Source organism: Oryx dammah, unplaced genomic scaffold (genome assembly GCF_014754425.2).
Source record: "Oryx dammah isolate SB20612 unplaced genomic scaffold, SCBI_Odam_1.1 HiC_scaffold_25, whole genome shotgun sequence".
Lineage (NCBI taxonomy): Eukaryota > Metazoa > Chordata > Mammalia > Artiodactyla > Bovidae > Oryx > Oryx dammah.
The window spans coordinates 93663916-93682721 of record NW_024070209.1 but is presented as its reverse complement, the minus strand read 5'-3'; the positions used below and the strand labels follow the sequence as shown (position 1 = coordinate 93682721).

Below are 18806 nucleotides of genomic sequence, written 5' to 3'. Positions count from 1 at the left end.
ATCCAATCAGTTGAAGGCTTTAAGAGCAAAACAACAGGTTTCCCCAAAAAAGGGAATTCCACCTCATAGTTATAAGAGAAATCCTGCCTGAGTTTCCAGTCTGCTGACCTGCCATACATATTTTTGACTTGCTTGTACCAATTCCTTAAAATAATCTCTTTATTTATATATGTCCTATTGATTCTGTTTCTTTGGAGGACCTTTACTGGTACAGATGTCAGTTCCCCAAGTTGATCTACAGGGTCAGGGTGATACCACTAGGCTTTTTAAATAGAACTAGACAAGCTAGATTCTAAAATTTGTATGGAAATTCATATGGCAAGGGGCTTAGCCAAACAAAGTTTGAAAAAAAGAATAAAGTTGGAAGAAATATATTATCTGATTTCAGTTCTTGTTGTAAAGCTATAGTAATCAATAGTATGCATTGTGGTATTGACAAAAGAATAAGCATATAGGTCAGTGGAAAAGAATAGAGAATCGGTTAATTATTTTTTAAATAAAGGTGCTGAGATGATTAAAGGGAGTGGGGAGAGAATGGTCTATCAAGAGAAAGTGTTGATGGAACACTGTTGTTGGAACACTTGAATGAATATATGTTTTTCATATACAGAGAAGAAGAAAATATCTCTAATTCCACCATCCAAAAGTAAAAATTGTGGTGCATTTTCTTTTAGTCTTTTATTTTAAAAATATATAATATGCATATAATACATATGTACATATTAATTTTTCTCACTTTCTTTAATATGGCCACTAATAAATTTTAATTGATATACAGTTGACTTATACTAATTTGTAGAACACAATGATTCAATATTTTTATAGATTATAATTTAAAGTTATTAAAAGATATTGGCTATTATATTCCTGTGTTGTATAATACATCCTTGTGTATTATTTATTTTAAACATAGTAGTTTTTACCTCTTAATCTCCTATCCCCAGCTTGCCCCTGCCCCCACATATTTTTAAATTTACATATTTGAGATCATATAGTTTCTGTTTGACATTCATTTTATATAGTTCTTAATGTTAAATTTTTCTCTCTGAAAGACATTTTAATGGCCACATAATACTAAATCACATAGGAGATTCATACTTAATCTAATGATCTTTACTGTTGAAATTTATAATAGTAATAGTAGCTGCCACTTATTGATTACTTTCCACATGGAAACTGTGCTAACCATGTCACATGAATTATACTGTTGAGTCCTTGTGAGTGCTCTTTCAAATAGTTCCATTTTAAAGAAAAGGAAAACATGAGTTTTCAGTAGGTCACCTATCGCTAGAGTGAGAAGCTTGGGTTTATAATCAAATGACTTTTATTCCAGCCCTTAAGAAAAACATGCTGCTAATTTAAAAAAAAAGATTTATTTAATTTTTTGACTGAGATGGGTCTTTGTTGTTGCATGTGGGCTTTCTCTAGTTGCTTTGAGTGGGGGCTACTTTTTATTGGGGTGCACAGGCTTGTCAGTGTGGTAGCTTTTATTGTTGCAGAGCACAGACTCTAAGAGCACACAGGCTTCAGTAGTTGTGGCACAGGGGCTTAGTTGCTCTGCAGCACATGGGATCTTCCTGAACCAGGCACTGAACCTGTGTCCCTTGCATTGCAAGGCACATTCTTAACCACTGGACCACCGGGGCAGCCCCACACTGCTAATTTTTAAGCTCTTTGCAAGTTCTGCATTTTTTCACTGTCATAAGCAGCTCTGAAGCAGATATCGTTGTGTAGAAATCATTGTCTACATTTCAGATATCTGAACTTCTTTTCCCCTGCAAGTCCTTGGTGTATTTTATCCATTCTCATCCAATAAAATATTTTCAAAGCCAGTGTGATTGTCCAATGTAGCACATGGGGTGAAACAATGTACAAACTGCAGAGCTGTCCTTTTTGGTTGATGAAGGCCTGGGCCAAATAAGCACCAGGCCAGAACAGGCATTCCTGTTGGAATACAGATTTGCAGGGGAGTTCTGTGGAAGTGTTTGCTGGTTACTTGTTTTGGAAAACAAAGGAGCACTAATTTTTAGTAGTATATCCCCTAGGACATTTAGTCCCACTTTAAAACAAAATTAGGTAACATTGGTCAAGTCGCTCAATCCCTTTCTGTCTACCTTGTTTTCTTCAGCTGAGAGAAGGACACATTTAACATTTATCAAGTGATCTCAGACTCATTTCCTGAGCCTTTTTGAGCCCCACTATTCTAATTACTCAGAATGTAGAACACACACACAGAGACTGATCTTTAAACAAAGGGATCTTTCCTCAAGACTCCTCAGTTTGTTCCCTGGATTCACCTGTGTTAGGGCTTTGATTTTATAGAATCAAAGTAGTCTACCACTCCTACTCATGTGGTGCAAGTTGCCTTTCCTCGGAGGTTACACTGTTCTGCCTTTTCTGTATGACATGGTGATGAGAGAGTTAAATCATCGTGGTCCTTGGCTTCTGTTTTCTGCAGGTCTGCCTATCATCCTTGTGTTCTCTTACCCTGTTGTTGAGAGCACAAGTGACCTAAGTGAGATAGGAAGTCATGTCTTTTTAGTTTGTGAAAAGGGTTGTTTTTAAGCAGCTTAAAGATGATGTTTATGTTTAGGATATCCTTTCATTTTCATTTCCAGTTTTAAGACTTAAGTATCATTGGTGTTAGGGGAGAAAGATGAGATAGCTTTAGTCTCTCTGTTATTCCTTATGTCACTCTACAACTCTTTCTGGGGTTCCTGATTTTTGAATTGAGTACTAAGGGTCCAAGAATCCTGGAACCCCACCATAGAAGAAGAGAAGGACTGATAGATTAAAAGTTGAAGAAAACTGATGGATAGAATAATGCCCATCCAGTTTCTCTTATCTCTGCTAATGGGAAGATGTCCCTTTAAATTTTCTGTCTTTGTTAATAGGAGCACAGTGATTTTCACTTGGAGAAACCTTTGTTAAAATGGCAGTTTTAAATGCAGGAAAAGAAAAAGTAATATGGAACCTAGGTGGAGATGAAATAAATATGCCTGTGTGCATATTTATAAATATGCATTTTTTTTTCTTTTTTTCTCCTTAAAATGGCAAGAGGGATATCTGGGGAACAGGATATACTCTGCAAGCAGCTCTTCACCATGGTGGAATCTGGGGTTTCCTTTTAATGAATGCAAAAGACATGCCTCTTTCATTGTTTGTATAGCTCTGATTTCATTTTAAACTTGACCGGCACTTGTTAGAGTAGTAGCAGGTATTTTGTAAGATGTCACTGTTAACATAGCATCTTACAAAATTTGCTTGAAGTGAGTTGCAAAGGGTACTGATCAGTAAAAATCATTTTAGCTTTGTGTTTTTTATTTTTTGTTTTCCTGTGCCCCACCTAACTGGGAAGACTTGATATGGATAAGATCTCCGTCATAATTTAGAAAGGAACATGCTCAATCCTTGCCTCTTCTCTGTCTAATGAGTTCATGTAAAAAATATATCAAAAGAAATTCTCATAGCGGAATCCTCACATTTCAAAGGGGAGTGTATTTATTATAAGAACTGCTGATTCATTAGGAATGCTTCCTAATTCGAACAGCAACAGCTGCTTCTGGTTAGAATAAACTCCATCTCTTTTGTGTCCTCTCTCTCCAAGGAGATGTTAAATTTTGTTTAAGATTTTTCTTCTGCTTTAGCTTTTTTCTCCTGTTTTTCCACTTTTCCTCAGTTATGGCACTTTATCCTTCTTAGTGTTCACAACCCGCTTTACTCACCCCCCACCTTTAGAAATGACTTTCGTTAAGATTATAAATGCTAATAAAACTCTTCTGATAATGTGTTTTGTTTGCATTCACAGTGGTAATGGAGTGTATTGTGCAGCAGTAAAGAAAAAAGTCGAGACACGTTGTAGTCATGAATTCTAAGTGTAATAATTTAAAGTACTGGGAGCATTTGAGCAACTGCCATTGTCCATTAAATGAAACCACTGTATTAATGTATCATAGCATGCTGTTCTAATCACCTTTCTCCAAATACCAGCTTTTGAAAGAAACATGGCTGTATTTTTTATACAAAATCTGAAATCATGTAATTGAATGGCTTGGCAGAATAGGTAAATGAATGTAGCAACATGCATTCAAATATGTCCCTTTGGTTTGTAATGAGCTGATTGAAGTTCGCAGTTGTAAGACTTGTCATTTTATTTCCTGATTTTATATTCTGGACCTAGACAAAGGTGCCAGTTTTTCTGTATTAAGAGTAAAAGGAAGAAGAAAATTGTTCATAAAAATCAAGAGGCCCTTTTTGGGGATCACGATTGGATCCTGAGCTCCAGTAGCCTTTGTTCAACCATCCTCTGTAAATAAAGGTTCTTCTAATGTGACCGTTTCTACTTAATTCTAGAATTAAGCCCTGTTAAGATTTAAAGAAATTCTGCCACATATGATGGAGCTGGTCATCTGCCCCATGAGTGTATGTGTATGTGCAAGCTCATGTGAGAGATAAGTGGTAACTGTGCACACTTTTCTCAATTCAGTTATCTCAGTAATTACCCTTGTTGATGTATGTGTCTGGTTTCCCCTCTGGACACTGAGCTTCTTAAAACTAGAAACTGCATCTTATTCACCTGCTAGCCCAGGATGCAGCAAAGGGCCTCACAGTCAATACCTGTTTGATGTCTAAATGAGCCATAGAATACTAAAGCCAGATGGTTGTCAGAACAGATATCAAAATGTGCAGGAGACAGAAAGATCCTCAGATTTGGAGCTAAACAGACATCATTTCACATCCTGATTAGTAAGACACTGTGGGAATTTCCTGTAGAATCCAACTGAAATTTTGATGTTTCAGGACAATTCTAGATATTGAAGACAGCAACTACTCTACATTCTCTCACACAAGAGAAGCCATGTTCTTTTGCATCCTAGTTGGTAGGAAATATAGCAGAAAAAGAAAGGCAAGAGTAATCCTGAGGGATTGCTAATCCATTCACTGGGGACAACATTCTGGGATTGTTGAGATACCCTTTTGATTCTGAAAAATGCATGGCTCTAAGTAAGTCTCTTCCACTCTCTGAACTTCCCTTTCTTCTGCTATAAAATGAAAAGGTTGAACAATTTAGAGCAACTGGCTGCTCTCACACCACCCTTGACTCATCTGGTTGGGCAGGTGACAGGGAGCTGGGGTTCTGCTTTTTCTGGTCTTGGAGCAAACCCTTGGAACTACCCATAGTGTTATGGTCAGACCTCTGGGCTGGCCTCATAGCTAGAAGAAAGCAAGGCAATATGGAGGTAGGATATCCTACAACCCCAGTGTAGACAGATGGTTTCTTTCATTCACATGCAAGATGTATCTTAGGTAATTTATTGGTATTAAATAACACCTGTTCTGTTCAGTCACTAAATCGTGTCTGATTCTTAGCGATCCCACAGACTGCAGCATGCCAGGCTTCCCTGTCCTTCACTATCTCCCTGAGTTTGCTGTAAGTGTCTTTTGAGTTGGTGATGCTACCTAACCATCTCATCCTCTGCCGCCCCCTTCTTTTGCCTTCAGGCTTTCCCAGCATCAGGGTCTTTTCCATGAGTTGGCTCTTCACATCAGGTGGCCAAAGTATTGCAGCTTCAGCTTTAGCATCAGTCCTTCCAATGAATATTAAGGGTTGATTTCCTCTAGGATTGACTGGTATGATCTCCTTGCAGTCCAAGGGAATCTCAAGAGTCCTTCTCTCCAGCACCACAATTCAAAAGCATCAGTTCTTAAGCACTCAACCTTCCTTATGGTCCATCTGTCACATCCATTCATGACTACTGGAAAAACCATAACTTTGACTAGGGACATTTGTCGGCAGAGTGGTGTCTCTGCTTTTTAATACTCTTCTCTAAGTTGGTCATAGCTTTCCTTCCAAGGAGCAAGCATCTTTTAATTTCATGGCTGCAGTAACTGTCCACAGTGCTTTTGGAGCCCAACAAAATAAAGTCTGTTACTGTTTCCACCTTTTCCCCATCTATTTGCCATGAAGTGATTCGACTATGCCACGATGTTAGCTTTTTTGAATGTTGAGTTTTAAGCCAGCTTTTTCACTGTCTTCTTTCACCCTCATCAAGAGGCTCTTTAGTTCCTCTTCAATTTCTGCCATTAGGTTGGTATCACCTGCATATCTGAGGTTATTGATATTTCTCCTGGCAATCTTCATTCCAGCTTGTGATTCATCCAGCCTGGCATTGCACATGATGTACTCTGCATATATATTAAAAAAAAAAGATGTCCTTCTCATTATAGGGGACTGGAATGCAAAAATAGGAAGTCAAGAAACACCTGGAATAACAGGCAAATTTGGTCTTGGAATGTGGAATGAAGCAGGGCAAAAACTAATAGAGTTTTGCCAAGAAAATGCACTGGTCATAGCAAACACCCTCTTCCAGCAACACAAGAGAAGACTCTACACATGGATATCACCAGATGGTCAACACCAAAATCAGATCGATTATATTCTTTGGAGCCAAAGATGGAGAAGCTCTATACAGTCAACAAAAACAAGACCAGGAGCTGACTGTGGCTCAGATCATGAGCTCCTTATTACCAAATTCAGACTTAAATGGAAGAAAGTAGGGAAAACCACTAGACCATTCAGGTATGACCTAAATCAAATCCCTTATGATTATACAGTGGAAGTGAGAAATAGATTTAAGGGCCTAGATCTGATAGATAGAGTGCCTGATGAACTCTGGAATGAAGTTTGTGACATTGTACAGGAGACAGGGATCAAGACCATCCCCATGGAAAAGAAATGCAAAAAAGCAAAATGGCTGTCTGGGGAGGACTTAGAAATAGCTGTGAAAAGGAGAGAGGCAAAAAGCAAAGGAGGAAAGGAAAGATGTAAGCATCTGAATGCAGAGTTCCAAAGAACAGCAAGAAGATATAAGAAAGCCTTCTTCAGCGATCAATGCAAAGAAATAGAGGAAAACAACAGAATGGGAAAGACTAGAGATCTCTTCAAGAAAATTAGAGATACCAAGGGAACATTTCATGCAACGATGGGCTCGATAAAGGACAGAAATGGTATGGACCTAACAGAAGCAGAAGATATTAAGAAGAGGTGACAAGAATACACAGAAGAACTGTACAAAAAAGATCTTCACGACCCGGATAATCACAATGGTGTGATCACTCATCTAGAGCCAGACATCCTGGAATGTGGAAGTCAAGTGGGCCTTAGAAAGCATCACTACGAACAAAGTTAGTGGAGGCGATGGAATTCCAGTGGAGCTATTTCAAATCCTGAAAGATGATGCTGTGAACGTGTTACACTCAATATCCCAGCAAATTTGGAAAACTCAGCAGTGGCCACAGGACTGGAAAAGGTCAGTTTTCATTCCAATCCCAAAGAAAGGCAATGCCAAAGAATGCTCAAACTACTGCACAATTGCACTCATCTCACACGCTAGTAAAGTAATGCTCAAAATTCTCCAAGCCAGGCTTCAGCAATACGTGAACCGTGAACTTCCTGATGTTCAAGCTGGTTTTAGAAAAGGCAGAGGAACCAGAGATCAAATTGCCAATATCTGCTGGATCATGGAAAAAGCAAGAGAGTTCCAGAAAAACATCTATTTCTGCTTTATTGACTATGCCAAAGCCTTTGACTGTGTGGATCACAATAAACTGCAGAAAATTCTGAAAGAGATGGGAATACCAGACCACCTGACTTGCCTCTTGAGAAACCTATATGCAGGTCAGGAAGCAACAGTTAGAACTGGACATGGAACAACAGACTGGTTCTAAATAGGAAAAGGAGTACGTCAAGGCTATATATTGTCACCCTGCTTATTTAACTTCTATGCAGAGTACATCATGAGAAGTGCTGGACTGGAAGAACCACAAGCTGGAATCAAGATTGCCGGGAGAAAGATCAATAACCTCAGATTTTGCAGATGACACCACCCTTATGGCAGAATGTGAAGAGGAACTAAAAAGCCTCTTAATGAAAGTAAAAGAGGAGAGTGAAAAAGTTGGCTTAAAGCTCAACATTCAGAAAACGAAGATCATGGCATCTGGTCCCATCACTTCATGGGAAATAGGGAAACAGTGGAAACAGTGTCAGACTTTATTTTTCTGGGCTCCAAAATCACTGCAGATGGTGACTGCAGCCATGAAATTAAAAGACACTTACTCCTTGGAAGAAAAGTTATGACCAACCTAGATAGCATATTGAAAAGCAGAGACATTACTTTGCCGACTAAGGTCCGTCTAGTCAAGGCTATGGTTTTTCCAGTGGTCATGTATGGATGTGAGAGTTGGACTGTGAAGAAGGCTGAGTGTCAAAGAATTGATGCTTTTCAACTGTGGTGTTGGAGAAGACTCTTGAGAGTCCCTTGGACTGCAAGGAGATCCAACCAGTCCATTCTGAAGATCAACTCTGGGATTTCTTTATAAGGAATGATGCTGAAGCTGAAACTCCAATACTTTGGCCACCTGATACGAAGAGTTGACTCATTGGAAAAGACCCTGATGCAGGGAAAGATTGAGAGCAGGAGGAGAAGGGGATGACAGAGGATGAGATGGTTGGATGGCATCACCGACTCGATGGACATGGGTTTGGGTAGACTCCAGGATTTGGTGATGGACAGGGAGGCCTGGCGTGCTGCGGTTCATGCAGTCACAAAGAGTCGGATATGACTGAGTGACTGAACTGAACTGACCTGCATACACGTTTCTCAAGAGACAGGTAAGGTGGCCTAGTATTTCCATCTCTTGAATAATTTTCCACAGTTTGTTGTGAACCACACAAAGCCTTTAGCATAATCAATGAAGCAGAAGTAGATGTTTTTCTGGAATTCCCTTTCATTTCCTGTGATCCAGCAGATGTTGGCAATTTGATCTCTGGTTCTTCTGTCTTTGCTAAACCCAGCTTATACATTTTGAAGTTCTCAGTTCACGTACTACTGAAACCTAGCTTGAAAGATTTTGAGCACAACCTTGCTAGCATGTGAAATGAGTGCAGTCATTAGTAGTTCAAATATTCTTTGACATTGCCCTTTTCTGGGATTGTAATGAAAACTGGCTTTTTCCAATCTTGTGGCCATTGCTGAGTTTTCCAAATTTGCTGGCATGTTGAGTGCAGCACTTAAACAGCATCATCTTTTAGGATTTGAAACAGCTCAGCTGGAATTCCATCACCTCCACTAGTTTTTTTTTTTTTTGTAGTAATGCTTCCTAAGGCCCACTTGACTTCACACTGCAGGATGTGTGGCTGTAGGTGAGTGACCACACCATCATGGTTTATCCAGGTCATTAACACTTTGCTTGTATAGTTCTTCTGTGTAATCTTGCCACTTCTTCTTAATCTCTTCTGCTTCTATTAGGTCCTTGCTGTTTCTATCCTTTATCATGCCCATCCTTGGTCAAAATGTTCCTTTGATATCTCCATTATTCTTGAAGAAATTTCTAGTCTTTCTCATTCTGTTATTTTCCTCTATTTCTTTGCATTGTTCACTTAAAGAAGATTTTCTTACCTCTGCTTGCTGTTCTCTCAAACTCTGCATTAAATGACATAACAAGGAAGTTTGCAAATGATATACTGTTTTAATGCATTAAATGAACTGAAGGTACTCCTGTAACATTTCCTTACTTGGGGTAGAGCAACAGCTAGTGCCTTGGTGTTGTGAGACATTGAAATAACTATGGGAATATGTCACTATTAAAACTTGTCTTAATCTAAGTGTGGAAATGGCAAAGTCCTCTAGGAAGAATAAATAAAAGGCTAAAATATATAGTGTGGCTTAGAACTTTTAATAAAAGACCTGATGGATTATGACAGTGGCTACATACTATGTTATTTCATTTGACATGTCTGAAAAAGGCAAAATTATAGGAATTAGAAACTGATTAGGTGCTGGGAATGGGGGAACTGTTGACTACAAAAGCACAGCAGAAGTAAATTGAGTGATATGGGGTCGAAGTGTTCTTTGTCTTAATTGTCTGTGGCTGTTACACCACAGTGTACATTTGTCAAAACTCATAAACTATATACCCAAGGGAAATAATTTTAATTTGAGGTTAAAAAGAAGTAAATTGTGAATGACAGAGGATGAGATGGTTGGATGGCATCACCGACTCAATGGACATGAATTTGAGTAAGCTCCGGGAGTTGGTGATGGACAGGGAGGCCTGGCGTGCTGCAGTCCATGGAGTCTCAAAGAGTCAGACGCAACTGAACTGAACTAAATGGTGGGAAGAACAGGTGGTAAAGAGATGATCTCAGTATAGTGTGGTAGACACCCTACAAAGGATGAGGGGGATTAACTGGGGGGGTGGTTCAGTCACTAAGTCCCATCTGACTCTTTGCAACCCCATGGACTGCAGAGTGCCAGTCTTCTCTATCCTCCACTAGCTCCCAGAGTTTGCTCAAATACATGTGCATTGAGTCAGTGATACTACTGGGGCCCTGGAAATGTGGTACATACTGATTGTGTTGGTGGTTACACAGAGGTATATAGTTATCAAAACTCCTCTTCATGTATACATAGAATGGTTGGGCTTCATTATGTGTAAATGGACTTCCCTAGTGGCTCAGAGGTTAAAGCATCTGCCTGCAATGTGGGAGACCTGGGTTCGATCCCTGGGTTAGGAGGATCCTCTGGAGAAGGAAATGGCAACCCACTCCAGTATTTTTGCCTGGAAAATCCCATGGACGGAGGAGCCTGGTGGGCTACAGTCCACGGGGTTGCAAAGAGTCAGACGGGACTGAGCGACTTCACTTTCACTTTTTATAATTTGAAATTGATTTATAAAAAAGAAAAAGTACCATGAGTTCTGGAACCAGAAGACCTTACGTCAGATCTTGACTGTAGCTTTAGTAGCTTGGTGGTCTTGAGCAGGTCACTGAACACCTTTGAGTTTCCATTTCTCTTTCTGTTAGTTATAGCTGACGATACCCATGTCTTGTAGCTCTAGCAAGGAGTAGAGAAGGGAAGTAGAGATAATGCCCTTGAACTGCTTGGTCCCTGCCTGACATAGCTTAGGGACTAGATATTTTCATTCCCATCCTGTGAATGGCTCAGTATGGAGAATGGATCTTTGAATTAACTGAAGCTGTTATATTTTAAAATAGAAGTTAAGTTCAAACATTTGTGAAAGGTAAAAATGTTAACATCCATATGTTTGTTTAATGATAGCTTGTAGAGTCTTATTACTGTTGCTATCTTTTATATCATTATAACATAAATCTTCTAGGCTTAAGTCTTATTTAATTAGGCAAGAACAATATGTAATATTCCTTCAGTCAGGAAAGCCTAAGTAATTATTTGCAGTGTTATCTTGTAAAGAGTCATTAACTGAGGAATCATTCAAACAATACTAGTGACACATTTATGATTCCTATCTTTTTTCTTTGTTTTTATTCAGTCTTCGAAGTGAAATCTTTTATATCAAGTGGATAAATATTTTTTCCCTCTTTTGAGGGGAGGTATAGTGTATTTATTTACTTTTATTGAAGTGTAGTATAATATTATATAATTTATAAGTATATGATATAGTGACTCAGAATTTTAAATTTATACTGTTTATAGTTATATTTGCCATGTTGTATAATATGTTCTCATAGTTTCAGTTCAGTCGCTCAGTCGTGTCTGACTGTTTGCGACCCCATGAATCGCAGCACACCAGGCCTCCCTGTCTATCACCAACTCCTGGAGTTCACTCAGACTCGCGTTCATTGAGTCCGTGATGCCATCCAGCCATCTCACCCTCGGTTGTCCCCTTCTCCTCCTGCCCCCAATCCCTCCCAGCATCAGAGTCTTTTCCAGTGAGTCAACTCTTCACATGAGGTAGCCAAAGTACTGGAGTTTCAGCTTCAGCATCATTCCTCATAGTTTATTTTATACCTAATAGTTTGTGCTTCTTAATATCATATCTCTTTATTGCCCTCCTTTTCCTCTTCCCACTGGTATGTTTACTGTTCTGTATGAGTCTATTTCTTTTTTGTTATATTTATTTGTTGTATTTTTTAGATTTTATATGTGATATCATACAGTATTTGTCTTGCTGTGTCTGACTTATTTCACTTTAGCATAATGCCCTCCAACTCCATCCGTGTTGCTGCAAATGGCAAAATTACATTCTTTTTTCATGACTGATTAGTATTTCAAGTTCATAAGTATTAATAAGATTTCTTTGACCTTAGTCCCCTCTTTTATGACAAATGTTAAAAGTAATTGTAAAGAATACACACATCCTTGTGTTGCAGGAAGGGGGACCCCTTCCAGGGCCCAAAAGTGGGCTCTTGTCTAACGCTTGGAAAAGAATTGTTCAAGGAGACACACATGCTGACCAAGCAAGAGATGTTATTGGAAAGGGCACCTGGGCAGAGAGCAGTAGGGTAAGGGAACACAGGAGAACTGCTCTGCCACGTGACTCTCAGTCTTGGGTTTCATGGTGATGGGATTAGTTTCTGGGTTGTCTTTGGCCAATCATTCTCACTCAGAGTCCTTCCTGGGGGTGCACTCATCGCTCAGCCAAGATGGATGCCAATGAGAAGGATTCTGGGAGGTGGTTAGACATGTGCTGTCTCCTTTTGACCTTTCTCAAACTCTTCTGGTTGGTGGTGGCTTATTAGTTCTGTGTTCTTTACTAGGACCTCCTGTTGTAAAACAATTCATGCAAATGGTTACTGTGGTACCTGGCCAGGGTGAGCGGTTTCATTCAGTGTGCTTCCCCTAACACTTGTGGTGCTCAGCATTTTAAAGGCATTTGAAATAATCCAAAATGTGGCTTAGAATCACTCCTTCTCCTGAAAGAGCAGGTAACCATCTCCTACCTAATAATCACAATAGAAGCCACCTGTTTTTGAGTGCCCAGTGTGGTCTGTGGACTCTGATGAGCACTCTGTATTATTTGCATTAGAAGGTTATAGTTAAATTTGTATTCAGTTGCTTAATTCATTCTATATGATGGCCTCGCTAGATAAACAGAAAGTATTGTCCTTTGGCAAAGGAAACGGGGCTTGGAGAGATGAAGTTGCAGCTCAGGGGAGCCCTCTAGTAGGTGGGGGAAACAGGCCTGTTGCTCTGGGCTGTCCTCCTCTCCTAAGCCTCGCACAGTTGATGTTGAGTCTGTAGGAGCCTCACTCTTCAGGCCAGCGTTTGCCTGACTAGGAACTCAGGTTTTAGTTCTTCTCCTGGAGCCAAATCTTTTTAATTGCATTCAGTAATTTCTTTAAGTGATTAAAAGAGCATTGACATAAGCCTTCACTATTAGAACCTTCTTTTTAGAGGGCTGCCAGCTGCCTGGGTCTTAGAACCTTTGAGTTTATCTGCTTCCAGACTTCCCCTTTCAGTTCAGTGTCCACTCTGTCTTTAAAGTGCACTTCTGAAAAAACAAAACTGATCAAATCACTCTTAAAACTCTGCTTTCAGGAAAAGAGGAAAACTCCCTAGACTTGTACATAAAACTCCTCACAAGCTGGTCTTTTTGGATTTCTCTATTCTCATTTTCTTCTACTGCCAAGAATCCCATCTGCACCCCCCAACCCAACCTCCCAACGGATTCCCCCCCAAAATCACACAGATAAACCTCTTGTCCTTATCTTTAAGTGGAAACCAACCACCTCAAGTCATTTGTAGTCCATTGTCTCTATGCCTCTGGCGTATTTGTCCTTCCAGTTGCAAGTACACTTTTCTTTCATCTAACTTCTCTTCTTTGTTTAGCTAACACCCAAGCCTGGTTGCGGAGAAGGCAATGGCACCCTACTCCAGCACTCTTGCCTGGAAAATCCCATGGACGGAGGAGCCTGGTAGGCTGCAGTCCATGGAGTCACTGAGGGTCGGACACGACTGAGCGACTTCACTTTCACTTTCACTTTTCACTTTCATGCATTGGAGAAGGAAATGGCAACCCACTCCAGTGTTCTTGTCTGGAGAATCCCAGGGACGGAGGAGCCTGGTGGGCTGCCGACTATGAGATCACACAGAGTCGGACACGACTGAAGCGACTTAGCAGCAGCAGCAGCAGCTTCACTTTCTGCCACAAGGGTGGTGTCATCTGCATATGTGAGGTTATTGATATTTCTCCCAGCAATCTTGATTCCAGCTTGTGCTTTCTCCAACCCAGCGTTTCTCATGATGTACTCTGCATATAAGTTAAATAAGCAGGGTGACAATATACAGCCTTGACGTACTCCTTTTCGTATTTGGAGCCAGTCTGTTGTTCCATGTCCAGTTCTAACTGTTGCTTCCTGACCTGCATATAGATTTCTCAAGAGGCAGGTCAGGTGATCTGGTATTCCCATCTCTTTCAGAATTTTCCACAGTTTACTGTGATACTGAATGTTTATATGAACCATCCAGCCTTGAGGATTTGGCCTCAAAATCTAACAGGGAAAAAAAAAGATTCTGACCCTTTTTTCTTTCCCCTTTCAACTTAACATGGCCTTGCATAAGTGAGTGTCTCATTTCTGAGCCCCACCAAGCTTTATGGAGGCTGGTTGCTCCCACAGTAAGGAAGGTCACTGAAAACCCTATTAACCCACTATTCTTCCCTGAAACTGAGATCCGTAATAAGCATGGTGCAGTGGAAAGAGCATGAGACTGATGTGGCCAGTTTGTGAAAGAGGTTTCATCCAGAGAAGCTCTCTGGGAACTGGGTGGTCACAGTTAATCAAGCGCACTTAAGGAAACAAGAGGTTAGGCTTTAGATTCTGCTCTCCGTAACCAATCCACCTCTCTACAGTCAAACAAAATGACTTGGAAGTTGGTAGGCAGAGAGGAATCACACATGTGGCTTTAAAAATTTTTTTAAAGTAAATAAAAGTAATACATATTTATTGTAGAAAGCTTGGGAAATACAGGAAAACACACAAAATGAAAAATCATTTGTATATAGAGTCTTTTATATTTAAATATATTGTTAATGTTTTTCTATGTTGAAATATTTTTCTGTAGTCTGTTTTTAATGAAAATATAATATTCCAAGGGGGAAGGGGCAGTATAGGGGTAGAAGGTAAGGGGGAAGGGGCAGTGTAGGGGTAGGAGGTAAAGGTACATACTATTATGTATAAAATAAACTGCAAGGATATATTTGTACAACATAGGGAATATAGCCAACACTTCATCATAACTATAAATGGAGCATAACCTCAAAAAAATGTGAATCACTATATCATACACCTGGAACTTATATTGTACTTTAATTATACTTCAATAAAAAATAAGTAAAAATAAAAAATAAAATTTTATGCTTATAAGTTTGTGACTCTAAAATAATTTTTTTCTAATAACATCAAACTTAAAAATCTTACACTCGAAAGTTTTAAACGGTATTCCATTATTTTGATAGTCCATAATTTGTGAATTACTGTACATTAGCCTGGTTCCAAGTATTTATAATTATGAATAAGATAAAGTTCTTAAAACACACAAAAAATCCTTTATCAAATTTTTAAGGTACTGCATGCTCAGTAGATAAGTCATAGAAAACGCAGAGAAGGATGATGAAAGAAACAAAGTTATCTGTAATCCCACTACCTAGAGATAACCATTCATTTTTTATCTTTTAGTCTTTCTATGAGTGTATGTGATTGCATATGATATGTAGTTTGTAAATATTACTTTTCTCCAATCTAAAGTTGACCCTTGAAAACATGCAGTGAGAAGTGCAGCCCCCATCACAAGTTGAGGATCCACATACTGCTCTCCCTGCCTCAAAAGCAGAAGAGTCCATAAATGACTCCCCTAAGGGCAGGAAGCTGAAACAGCTTGGACAGAAGCCACTATTCAGACCATAGTTCTTTTGATTCCACATATTGTGATCAGTAATTGAACACAAACTTTTCCCCACAGTTACTTCAGTTCAGTTTCAGTTCAGTCACTCAGTCATGTCCGACTCTTTGAGACCCCATGAACCGCAGCACGCCAGGCCTCCCTGTCCATCACCAACTCCCAGAGTTCACCCAAACTCATGTGCATTGAGTCAGTAATGCCATCCAGCCATCTCATCCTCTGTCGTCCCCTTCTCCTCCTGCCCCCAATCCCTCCCAGCATCAGGGTCTTTTCCAGTGAGTCAACTCTTCACATGTGGTGGCCAAAGTATTGGAGTTTCAGCCTCAGCATCAGTCCTTCCAATGAACACCCAGGACTGGTCTCCTTTAGGATGGACTGGTTGGATCTCCTTGCAGTCCAAGGGACTTGCAAGAGTCTTCTCCAACACCACAGTTCAAAAGCATCAATTCTTCGGTGCTCAGCTTTCTTCACAGTCCAACTCTCACATCCATACATGACCACTGGAAAAACCATAACCTTGACTAGACGGACCTTTGTTGGCAAAGTAAAATCGTGCTTTTTAATATGCTGTCTAGGTTGGTCATAACTTTCCTTCCAAGGAGTAAGCGTCTTTTAATTTCATGGCTGCAGTCACCATCTGCAGTGATTTTGGAGCCCAAAAAAATAAAGTCTGACACTGTTTCCACTGTTTCCCCATCTATTTCCCATGAAGTGATGGGACCAGATGCCACAGTTACTTAAAGATCTGTAAAATGAAAATACAGGTATTACATTTAGCGAAAAAATTCATGTATAAATGGACCTGCACAATTGAATCAACTGTCTATTATTTCATGTGCATTCTCCTACAGTATTTCTAAAAATATTCTAAACCTTAATTTTCTATTGCCTGGATATATCATAATTTATTTAACCATTCTTTTAGCACATATTTAGATGTATGTACATATGTTTCGCTCTTATAGACATACAGAACTTCCATTTAAAATAAAGCACCAAAAATGGTTACATAATTTAATGCTGGTGGAAATAAAGTAAAAATAATTCATGGAGACATTTTCTAACCTTCATATTCTGCTTTTAATAGTAATTCACTGAAAGACGATTTTCCTGCTCTGTTTCATACTATATGAGTTTTAGAATTTATGTCAAAGAAACCTGTTTCTGCCAGAATTGCTGGCTGAGCTTCCTGTCTCTAAAGATTAGTATTTAGGGTTTCTTTTGAGGGAGACACACAAGTGGTGCTGCTGGGGACTGATGACTTATGACTTGTTTAACCAAATACTTGACCTTCCTCTAAACTATCACACTTTAAGAGAGTTCAGTGACTCCAGTTTTAAGCTTTTGTAGCATTATGGATTTCTTCCCTTGGATGATAATAAAGCAATAAGCCATAAGCACAAAAAGTTGTTTTAAAAATAAGTAGGATATTTTGTCAGGGAAACAACAGAGAGTGACTAATGGCATTTTATATTTCAACTCTGATCACTTTGTAGTGGATGCCTACCTTCTCAGGTTGCTCAGGATTGGGTTCCTCCATCCTTTTGAAGGGCTCTGCTGAGGAAACTGCCTGCTCCAGGCTCTGGCTATGTTCTGTGATTATAGTGCAGAGAAACCATGTGCCTTAGCTCCTTGCAGGGTGACTTAGCCATTACTTCCCACATTTTCCAAACTTTGTTATGTTGCTTCTGTCAGATCATTCTTAATTCCATAATGGTTTCACATACAAATTTAAATCAATGACTTGCTTTAGTGGAAACTGCCTTAGTCAGCTCTTAATGGCTTATATTAGGCAATGAATGAAGGAAGGAAAGGATGAAGAGATGGAAATGGCAACCCACTCCAGTGTTCTTGCCTGGAGAATCCCAGGGACGGTGGAGCCTGGTGGGCTGCCGTCTATGCGGTCGCACAGAGTCGGACACGACTGAAGCGACTTAGCAGCAGCAGCAGCAGCAGCCATAAAACAAATGAGTGTAAATTGGTATTCCAGAATAAGTGATGGTCTGTGCTATTACTATTTTGATCTGTTTGGTGCATGATGAATGGCACACCAGTATAGGTACTTGGAACAAGATGGGTCTTTCAGTTGGACAGATTATATCCTGTTCAGTGTCTCTGTGTGTACAAGAAATTTGCTTCTATCATGCTAGCCTAGGTCTGCGGGAAAAAAAAAAAAAAAAATACAAAACAAAAATGATGAGCTAGCCGTGGAGGTTTTCTTTGGAGTAGGAGACTCTGACGGGCAGGACAGATGCATCTGGCAGAGCAAAGCGAGGAGAAGAGCTATTGGGCTTATACAAATTCTGTTTTACCTTCACTTAAAACCTCAGTCTCATTTCCAAAAACATTTTGGGAGAAACCTCTTGGTAAGAGAGTTGCTCTGTCACAAAAGGTAACTTGAGAGCAGTTTCCTGTCTGCCTTTTTTTGCCAGCTCTCTAGTTGCAAGATCCTGCCATGTACCCAAAGGAGGCTTTGAACATCAGCTGTCTTGAACAATCTCTAGTGTTATCACTTATTTTAATGCTCCTTGCACAGGTCACTCTTGGATGTGGTGCTCTGGGCAGTCTCACCCCAGAATGCTTCCCTTCCTTTATTTAACCTCTGACCTGTGAAAACAAGAGTTAATCAAGAGTTCTAAGGTAGCTAAGAGGAAGGGGAAGTGTTTGGTTACAAATTAAATATGAACAAGTCATAAGTCATAAATCCCCAATAGTGCTACCAGTTGTGTGTCTCAAGTTGCATATGGTACAGGGTATTTGGGTTATAAATTCAAGTTCAGGGCTCTCTGATTGTTTGGGGGTAGGTGGTTGGTTGGTTAGTTTTCTTTTACTCTAAAACTCTCTGCCTTCTAAAACATTATGTTTATCGGACCAGCTACATCTATATCCTGCTTTCTCTCTGTGTGCCCGTCTCCCTTCCTTTCTTTACCTGCCTGCTTGCTTGTGTTGATTGGTTTGCTGTCCTGTGAATTGAGACAGAGCTGCTTTCCTGAAAGAAGTTAAGCATATGGAAAAAGTTGCCAAGGAAAGGCACTGAAGCATAGAGCATAAATGGTTTTAAGAGACAGTCAGACACTTTTATAGAGA

The 18806-nt window shown here is 39.7% G+C and overlaps 1 protein-coding gene and 1 long non-coding RNA gene across 6 annotated transcripts in view; both read left to right on the top strand.

Moving 5' to 3' along the window:
• The window catches only part of DENND1A (DENN domain containing 1A), a 539914-nt gene that overhangs the window by 232255 nt on the left and 288853 nt on the right, over nucleotides 1–18806 (top strand). The window lies entirely within an intron of this gene.
• Nucleotides 14852–15165, top strand: LOC120851978. Its single transcript, XR_005718448.1, has 2 exons — nucleotides 14852–14940; nucleotides 14973–15165. It is a non-coding gene; the product is annotated as an uncharacterized LOC120851978 (long non-coding RNA).